A 10,668-nucleotide genomic window follows, 5' to 3' on the forward strand; every position below is an offset into this window, starting at 1 on the left:
CACACACACCACACACATATATATAAATATATGCTTATATACAACTATTAGCCAATGCCATGTTTAAAATAAAATGAAAATCAAAGGGGAAGATGATAATATAAGGCTGGGGCTGTCCTACAATAGGAATCCAGGGTTTTTAAAAAGAGAGAGCCTCTTATACTTAGGTCTTCTGTGCTGCAGAGCTGAGCACATCAGGAAATAGTTCATGTACATTTGTGTAATTTCTTTAAAATTGTATGCAGCTAATTAAACGTCTCTGGTTTCAGGGGAAAGGAGAGCGGAAACTAGGTGGAACAGTAGCTTTGCTTCGCAGTTTCACTCTGCACGCCCAAATGAGGAGCAAAGTGGCAAAGGCTGTTACAGCTAGGGCTGCCTGACTCCCAGTGGTGAGGTTCCAGAGATGACATGCTTTTCTTGGAGCTAATACTGAAAGCTTTTTTAAACTCAATTCTGGTAAAAGGATTCTATCACCATTTTCTTTTTCTCTCCTATCTACCGACATTTTTAAAGTTTAGAGCCAAATAACCATGTTCTGTTGGTCAGATTTCAGGGGATAAAGGGAGCTGGGGTGGGAGCACAAATCTTACTGAAGGGACTGAGTGCTGCCTGACTGTCTTAAGGCTCATCGCCATTTGCTGTGTTCTAATTTAAGCCTGGAAATGATAAAATACCACTTCCCTACTCACTGCCCTGGTTTCAACTGGCATTGGTGTGATTCACAGAAATCCAGCCCTCCCATCGGTCCCCTTTCTTTAATCTCTCTCCCAATATTGTCAGTAACACTTAGGTGGCAAATGCTCCAGGCTGTCAATCACCTTTTAGTATGAATTAATTTTTATGCGATTGCATTCTTACAAGGATTTTTCAAGTAACAGAAGAAATAGGAATTTTTAATACAGGAAAGAAAAAGACCGAGTAGTCATTTGGAAACACGGGACTTAGGGAGAGTGCAGGCCCAAGTACGGTATTTGGACAGACAGCAACATGAAAATCCAGGCCTTCAAGGGCAAGGAGAGAAGCCAACAAAGGGACAGGAGTGGTAGTAAAGACAATATTGTTTGCTACTTAAATTTTCCTAGGCCAGGCCCTCCTTTTCCTTCTTTTCTCAGGCCAGTGGCAGCTCCCATTTGATTTTGGTGAAATATCACCAACCCTTTCTCCATGCCTCACCTTATTTGGAGTGTGGAATCAAGGGAAGAGCTGACTGCATCATGTGTCTGCAGGCACTTGCCGGATGGGCCCGAACTGGCTGTGCAGAACAAACAAGGCATTCATGGGGAATACTTTCTTCCTTATGTAGCCCTCTGGGCACTGAGATAGAAGGTCTTCAGTTAAGTGTGTGTCTACATTGTTTACTTGATGCCACATTTCCCGTTTTCTAATTTTCCCCTGAAATCTAGATTTTCAGACTTAGAGTTTTCAAAGGGTACTTTTCCTTTTAAAGACTTCTTATGTTTAATGTAAACATTTATAACGTGGTATTCTTCTTTCCTTATATGTGTAAGGGGAAAATTATGCTATTTCAGTGTGAAGATAGCTTTCATTCTTTTTCTAGTGAATATTCTTGAATTTTTAATGTAAATGTAGAGATTGTTTTTTCATATTTTTATAAGGAAGCAGTGAACTGTCTAAAATGCAGTAAGGTTTGGTTTGCAGCATTTGTAACAGAACTTTAAGTCTCCTATTAAAAGAAGTTACTTCACTTTTAAAGAAACATGGCAGGTTAAAATAAGCAAAAATTGTTTGTGTAAAGTAATAGTTGCAGATGTAGGATGTAATAAAACTCTTAACTCGATATCTTGTCTTTGCTATATTTAGGGATTAAATGATTCCAAGATGGTCATGTTGTAAAATTGTGCTTAAGACTGGCATGGAAATAGATCCTCGAAAATGTCTTCATTGTATTCCTGGGGAATATTTTAGAGAATGGGTCATTACCAGATTGTCAACATCATTTATATATTAAATTATTTGGGGGAGATCACTATTTGGGGCACAGCTTTACAAATGATGTCTATGTATATCTCCATCTGATTGTTATTGGGTAAAGAAGTATTGGAAGATACTTGTAATTGTAGAGTGTTCCAGAAATAAAATGCTGACATAGCATTCTTACCTGGAGCAGTGTAGTCAAGGGGAAACATTATGAGTTAAAAAAAAAAAAAGAGCAACAGATAGTCCCATCTTTGTTCTGTCACTTACAGAATATATGACCTTCAAGCTTTGTTCACAACCAAATTATGGTGCTGTGTATTTCACAGCGAATCTTTTCCCTGGGTGTGTGTGTGTGTGTGCTTTCCCACAAAGGTAAGGCTGACCATTTCAAAAATGTACTCATTGTCTCAAAAGCTTTCAATTGTAGTGGAACTTGAACAATAATTTCAATTTCAGGAACTTTTATTGTGATGATTATGTTTATGTCTAAATATTTGTCTTTAAAAATGTTCATTGAATTTTTGTTTCTGATGTCAAAACATTCGGTAAATTCCAGGCATCCAGCAGAACTGACTTGGTAAAATACTGGCTCGTAGCGGTTGAGAAGGTACATGTCTAGTGTAGAGTCAGACTGTTTGCAGGTAAATCCTGGCACTTACTATCTGTGTGGCTTTAGAAAGGTTACTTACTCCCTCTCTTAGTCTGAGTTTTCTTGTCTTTCAAAGCAAAATAACAATACCAACCTCAAGAGGTTGTTGGCATGACTAAATGAGTTACTATATTCATAGCATGTAGAACACTGCCTGTATTAGTGAAAGATACATAAGGGTCACATATATAGGCAATAAAACCAAGTAGTTGAATATACTATAATATCTAAGCTCTTTTTAGGGAAGAGTTTATGCTTATTTATATAAAAAAGATCTGAACAGATTCTTTCCAGACAGTGAAATTTTGGTGGATTTGTATTTTGTGTCATTTTCTACAATGAGCATTGATAACATTTTCAACTTTATTTTTAAAGGGTTAATCCCAGCTCTAGACAGTTTCTTTATGGCGCCTGTATTAGTCAGGATTAGGATTAGCTGCGTGGACAGAAAACAAGATGGCAGTGACTTAAACAAATAGGATCCAGATTGAGTTTGCAGGTCTCGCTATTCTGATGGCTTGATTCCATCGATTTGAGCCTCAGAACTTTTGTTTTCCCCTTATTTTTTTTCCCTTTAATTATGGTAAAATTCACATAACATAAAGTTCACCTATTTAAGCCATTTTAACCATTTGATTTTTAAGTGGTCTCTACACCCCATGTGGGGCTCAAATATACAACCCTGAGATCAAGAGTCAGGTGCTGCACCCACCCAGCCAGCCGGGTGTCTCTCCTTGAGCCATTTTTAAGTGTACAGTTCAGGGATGTTCATTCAGAATGTTATGCAACCAGAACATTTTCATCCTTGAGTTTCCAAAAAGAAAACCCTTTAAGCTGCCATTCCCATTTCCCCATTCCCTCAGCTCCTGGCAACCACTAATCAGCAAGCAGAAGACTGGTGGTTGCCAGTGGCCGAGTGGGGGTGGGGAGGAACCAGGGGGTTGCTGTTCAGCGTGGATAGAGTTTGTCGTGCAAGGTGAAAACGCAACATTGTGCTTTCAGTTAACAATACTATACTGTGCACGTAAACCTTTGTTGAGGGTAGGCCTCAGGTTAAGTGTGTTTCGCCACACTGGGAAACAACCACAACGATAAAAGAAAAAATACTTGCCTTCAAGATGAACTGGTTTTGCAGTGTTCTTTGGGCGAGGGAAGTTCCATGCGTCCTCGAGGTAGGAGAGGCGTGGTGTTCTGCCCGTGCCTCCCAGCTCCCAGTGTCCGTGGTTCCTTTTCAACTATCTATGACAGAGCGGACGGCACACTGTTCAGTCACACCTGCCTCCCCTGTGCTTGAGCACAGACAGGAAAAGACACCTGGGGCAGCACGAACACGTGGGCTGGGCCTGAGCAGCCTGCTGTTCCACGAGACTTCAAGAGCAGAAGAATCTCTGGACGCCAATTTGAAAAGCGCCAAACATCGGCAGAAATACCTGCAACCTAAACTTCTCTCCTTTGTGATCGTTCTGTCTCCTGTGTACCAAGCAACCACAGAGGGAGGTGAATCTGCACTGTGGGTATTATGAGCCCGTAGTTTACATCCGGGGAAGCTAATACATAGACGTGATGCCACAAGAAACCTGAATATTTGTTACTAAGTTCCCACAAAATTTGTATTGATTTCATTATTTTCTTTCCAAAGTACATGAAGGGAAATCTATGCTGTGTGACATTAGTGTATTTACATTTCGTTTATTAAGAGAGATTTACATTCTAACTGTAATAGATCTACTTCCTGATAGAAATGATCTGAGCCTGTGGAGTTAAGTTACATGACTGGTTACAGGGTTCTGCTGAGACGCATTCTGGCTCATCGACTGTTCAAGTGGCTCTGACGTGATGTGACAGGTTCCAAGCGAAAGGGCAAGTTCACAGAAATCCCTAACTTCAATTTCTTCCTTTTTTTTTTTTTTTTTTAAAGATTTTATGTATTTATTTGACAGAGAGAGACACAGCGAGAGAGGGAACACAAGCAGGGGGAGTGGGAGAGGGAGAAGCAGGCTTCCCGCTGAGCAGGGAGCCCGATACGGAACTCGATCCCAGGACCCTGGGATCATGACCTGAGCCGAAGGCAGACGCTTAACGACTGAGCCACCCAGGTGCCCCCCCTAGTTTCAATTTCTAATTGAAAATTTTTTTTCTTAGTATGGATCATCACAGACAAGTTAAAGCAAATATATAATTATATAAAGTTACTTGGGGAGAGGCAAGAAAATGGCTCAAGCATATGAGGCATAGGAAGAGAAAAAAAAGAAAAGTGATGTGATTTTATTGGAATCAAACCAGGTTAGTCACATTTCTGTTCTGTGATTCTAACTTGGTGAAGCTGGACACACCTGATTCACAAGGGCAATGTGTCCCTGAGTAAAACAAGAATACCCTTCCCAGTCCAATTCTCAAAATGCTGTGTTCTTTACAGGGGGCCCCTCCCTCCCCCACACCCTCTTGATTCAGAAAGATCATATATCATTTCAAAGGAATTCTGTATATATGTGTTTACTTAGGCTACAAATAATACCCATGATCACAAATTCACAGAAAATGTCAGTTTTTTTCATAATTTGTCTTTATCTTGTCACCCCCATACACCCCCCATTCAGTGGGGTGGCAGAAATGAAATAAAAATGTAAATTTTACCAGTCAGATTAAAATTAGCGTTCTCCCTCACTCTTCTATTATGTCTGAGCTTCAGAGAGTTTATGCTACTTACAGCAATTGGGGATCAGAGTACAGGGTCTCTGTTCCTGAGATCTTGAGAACCAGCGTGCCCCCCGCCTTCTTTTCACTGTATTTGCTAACTCCTGAAAAACTTGTATGCTCCTCTAGCCCATCTTTCTGACCAGATTTGCTAAGTAATCTAAGAATTTGAATCAGTTCAAATTAATTGAAACAAATTATCGCAGACAGCTAATTAGTCTAATTTCCTATCTCTAATCTACACACATACCAAATATGTAACAATAGAGTAAGATTATTATCTTGATAGATGAGGCTAAGACAACATAAGAAAATGCTCTAAAGAGAAGAACAACAAAGCAAGCCAAAACAAAAAAACACACGGGTATACACACAAGAGAACTTTCAAATTTGAATGGAATTTCTGTTGTCCTAAATAGGTCCAAAAATTGTTGGGCCTGGCATGGGAAAAATACTTAATCTGCCAAGTCACCTGGATAAGCTTCTTAATCTCCCTGTGCTTCAGTTTATTATCTAAAGCAAGGCTCTTCAGTGAGTGAGTCAGTCAGTCATTGACAATTATTTCTTGGTCATCTACCACATGCTAAGTGTAATTCTAGGTGCTAAAGATACAGCAGTGGGGGCACCTGAGTGGCTCATTCGGTTAAACATCTGAGTCTTGATTTCAGTTCAGGTCATGATCTCAGGGTTGTAAGATCAAGCCCCGCTTTGGGCTCCGCACAGGGCATGGAGACTGCCTAAGATTCTCTCTCCCTCTGCCCCTCCCATCCCTCTCTCATAAAACATAAATAAATAGATAAAAAATCAAGACACAGCAATGAATAAAATAGCCGAAGTCTGTGTTCTCACAACAATTGCATTCCAAGAAGGGAGGGAAGACAGTCCTTTTTTTTCCCTCCTTTTTGTCTTGTATTTACTGCCACCCAGAATTAGAACTGAGTTTGGATCCTAGCTTTGCTACTTGGCAGATCCCTTTATTTGCACATCAAAGGGGAGGTGCCCATGACTCTGGAATATTGCAGAGAAGACATAAATAAGCATGAACTAACAAGTCTTTCTGAGAACCTAAACTGCTAATATCAGCATTTGGCCGCTTGTTGTTCTTCTAACAATGGGAATCTGACTTGTTTTCTGACATGTCTTCACAGCTATGAGACTGGTCTGATTTCAGATCTGGTGTTTGCCGCCTGGCTAATTTACATTTCCCTTGAGGTTTTGTCTCCACCCCATGTCAATCCATTCTGGCCATAGTGCTTGAAAAAAAATTCCCTTTTAAACAGAGCCTGCTTGTCCTTCCTAATCTTACATCATGACTTGGGCCCTCTATATTCCACTGTCTAGGTTTCTATTTATCTCTGCACCAGCAGCTCTGTAATTTTATGTGCTGGTAAGAAAGGTAAAAGATGTAAATAGTCATGCTCCAAGGAGCCTACCAAATAAATATCCAGAATGATCTTGATTAAGCAGATTTTAACATGCAAAGATCCCAAGGAGATAAAATTTGGCAATATATCTAAATTTTATTATAAATTAAAAATCCACTCCATTGTGTATACTGACATTCACTTTATATAAAAAGAGATGACACTTGTCAAATTGTTTCACTAGAGAGCTAATTTTCCTTTTGGGATTATTTATGTGTCCAAATAATATGTTTTAGATATTTTAGGAAGGCATCAATGTGACCAGTGTATGATAGAATGATTATTAATGCATTTTATCTATTATTAATTATGTCAGCTGTACCCAAACTCACAGTTAATTTGGTTTTCTTTTTTTTTCTTTCCTTTTCCCTTCTCTATTTAAAACCAAATGCTTTATTTCACACACCATAAAAGCTCAGTGCAATTCATGTGTGGTGGATTTATAAGTGCTTTCTTCCTGCTTCTGCTGCTTATTCCAAACATGAAACAAATAAATGTACTTGAGATGGCTTCTATAAGAAAATTAATTTATTTTTCATACCTTGCCAACATTAGATGAAAATCCCAGTTTTGGGCTATGGGCTATTTTTTAAAATTATATGCTAAAATTAATGAGGTTAAGAATTGAGGATAGAGACCAATATAAGTGGCATTTTTTCCTGTTCTTTTATTTTCCACCTAAAATAATACTCAACATGCAGATATTGTCCACACTCATACCTCTGTTGGTGAGATGACTTTTTTTTCCCCCCAGAATCAGGGCAGGTTCGGAATCCCTGTATTTTGAGGAGTCAATAGGAATTTTTTTTTCTCAAGGGGAGTTGTATATTTTACTAATTTCACTATGACCCTTGAGACAGAGATAATGGGCAATGGTACCAAATATAGTACTTTATTCTTTATTCGAGGCAGTTTTAACTGGCAGGTTTGTTTCTGTTCTTTAATAACAACACTACACGGCAAGTTGGCATAATTTCTGGACTTGGAAATTTCTCAGAAGAATTTTGTAAAGTAGTTTTTTGGAAGTGACATACAATTCCACATTTCTTGTCAGAGCTGTCACTCTGGATGAAGTAAAAGTCCCCCGGTGGCTTTCAATCAGAGAAGAGAAGTGTGTTCTGATACCAGTAACCATCTCACTGGATTGCTCTGAAGATTAAGCCCCAGTACACGCACTGTATTTAGCCCGGTGCCAGGCCTGGAGTGAGCGTTCAGTAAGTGTGAGCATGTGTTGGGTCATTCGGTATTAGCTGACCTAGAGTCAGAATTGGGTTTGGATTCCCAGCTTCCTCACTTACTAGACCCCCTCATCTGTGATACTGTGGAGGCCCCTCACAGTGAGTTGAGTGACGTTAATATCTGGACTCTATGAAAATACATTGAGAGTCATAAACTAGCAAGTTACACTTAGAAGCTTGACCTACATCGCTGTTTGGCATCTTTTCCCTAGGGGTCCAAGAACCTAAATAAACAAAAAACCTATTTGATGATTAATCACCTGAATGGCTTGGCACAAGGGTTATGATGCTATGTGTCAAATAATAATGTTATGCTCTACATCACATAGTTTATGCCCTACAGTGATCCTTGATCAGATTCCTTCTATTAACCTAAAATATCCCTGCCCCTTTCAATGCAATTTGTGATGTTTTTCCTCTTGGGAAGAGTAAATTACATTAGCATTAAGTAAAACGTAACTTATTAAATCAGCTAGTTGAGGAGGTTCCTGGGAGGGAGAGGGCACAATCGCATCCTCAACTGAAGATTCTCTGCCTCTCTCCAGCTTCTTGCAATTACAGCTCATCTGTGCCAGGCCTTCTATAATCCTGCATTCTTTGCATCTATCTATAAACTAACCTAGGTCCTCGATGGTAACTACTTACCCCCAGATCCCATACAATATTTGAGAACAAATTCTAAAGCTTTTGTAGGTTAGCATGAGTTTTTCTTTTTCCTATTCTTTTTTTTTTTAAGCTCTCACTTTCAAAGAATGTGTTTTTATTGGCACTTTCTGAGGTTTTCCCCCACTCACTTTTCAACTTCCTGCTTCTTTATTCCTCAGAAGGTTTCTATTTGATTTTACTGGTCCCGATTCACTGATTTTACTAGTCCTTGTATGTATTTTGTTGTCTGAGAATTATTTTTGTATATTCATTTTCTATCGTCATGTAAGAAATTGCCACAAATTTAGTGGCTTACAACCACACGTTCGTTATCTCGATCCCATGGTGCAGGAGCGTGAGCCCAGCTTAGCCAGGTCTTGTGCTCAGGGTCTCATGAGGTTGTAATCAAGACGTTAGCTGGGCTATGGGCTCATCTGGAGGCTTGCTATGGAAGAATCGCTTCCAAGCTCTTTCAGGGTGTTGGCAGAATTCATTTCCTTGCAGCTATAGAATTGTGAACCTCCTACTTTTGGCCAACTGTGGTCTTTATAGGTCGCCCTCAGGTCTTTCAGGCACGCAAGCGCTCAAAGCCACTCCACGTCCTCGCCCTGCCCTTCCTCAACACAGCTGCTTGCTTGTCTCCCTCCGGTCTAAGCTAGAGACCTACATAAAGCAACCTAATCATGGCAGTGACATCCAATGGTCTTTGCCATATTCTGTTGCCTAGATGCAAATCACAAGTCTGATCTGCATGCGGGGGCGGAGGGGGAGTCACACAAAGCCATGGACACCAGCAGATCACAGGGGGTCACTTAGGTCTGTTACCACATCCTGTCTCCTGGTCTCACTGAAAACGGAGCTCCAAGATTTTATGTCTATGCCTTGTTTTTAATGTTTCTTACTGCTGTCTTATGAATTCCGAAAGGAAAGATCTCTATGTTTAGGGAGGTGGGTGGGGGATGGGCTAGATGGATGATGGGCATTAAGGAGGGCACTTGTTATGATGAGCGCTGGGTGTTATATGTAAGTAATGAATAACTGAATTCTGCTTCTGAAAGCAATATTGACCTGTATGTTAACTATATAGAATTTAATAAAAATATGAAAAAAAGAAAATAAAAATAAAGTCAAAATAAAGATGCATTGACACAATTTAAAAAGAAAGATCTCTGTGTTTATACTGAAAGCCCATTGGTAGAAATTTTAATGATTTAATGAGGGACACCATTTCTTTTTTTTTTTAAATTTTTTATTGTTATGTTAATCACCATACATTACATCATTAGTTTTTGATGTAGTGTTCCATGATTCATTATTTGTGCATAACACCCAGTGCTCCATGCAGAACGTGCCCTCTTTAATAACCATCACCAGGCTAACCCATCCTCCCACCCCCCTCCCCTCTAGAACCCTCAGTTTGTTTTTCAGAGTCCATCATTTCTCATGGTTCGAGGGACACCATTTCTTTAGGCCATATTAGAGTTTTGGATACGTAACATCTTATATCTGTGTTGTAAATATGTGGCATTTTCTGTTGTAGCTGTTCTATCTAGATGACTGATTATAATTTGCATCTGTAATGTTTAGGATGATTGGGAAGAGGAAAGGAAGTAAGAAAACTAACATTGTTGAGTACATGTTGGATAGTTTAGAATTTAATTCTGACATGTTGCCATATTTATTTTATAGATCAAGAAACTGAGGTCAGAGATTAAGGAACTGGTCCAGAGGCATAGAAATAGTTGTGGAAGAGCGTGGGGCTGAAGCAGCTTAAGTTCATACCTCAATCTGTCTCCCTAGGATGCTTCTTCAGTTTCTTTGTTTTTTTGTTCCTAAGTGATTACGATGTTGAAAGTCCTACAGAAAACTTCTCAAATCAGTGCAGTCAACATTTCATTATTTGAAATTGTTCAAAAATGGGATATTCTACTGCTTCTCAGAATGAAAAGAATATACATTCTGAGGCTGCCACAGCTAGCGTTTTGTGTATGTCATTTAGGTCCATATGGCTAATCAAGTTGTTCGAATATCGTATTTTCTTATTTTGTCCACCCATTCTATCACACTTTTGTACTGAGGG

This window comes from Phoca vitulina, unplaced genomic scaffold (genome assembly GCF_004348235.1).
Source record: "Phoca vitulina isolate PV1807 unplaced genomic scaffold, GSC_HSeal_1.0 scaffold24, whole genome shotgun sequence".
NCBI classification, from domain to species: domain Eukaryota; kingdom Metazoa; phylum Chordata; class Mammalia; order Carnivora; family Phocidae; genus Phoca; species Phoca vitulina.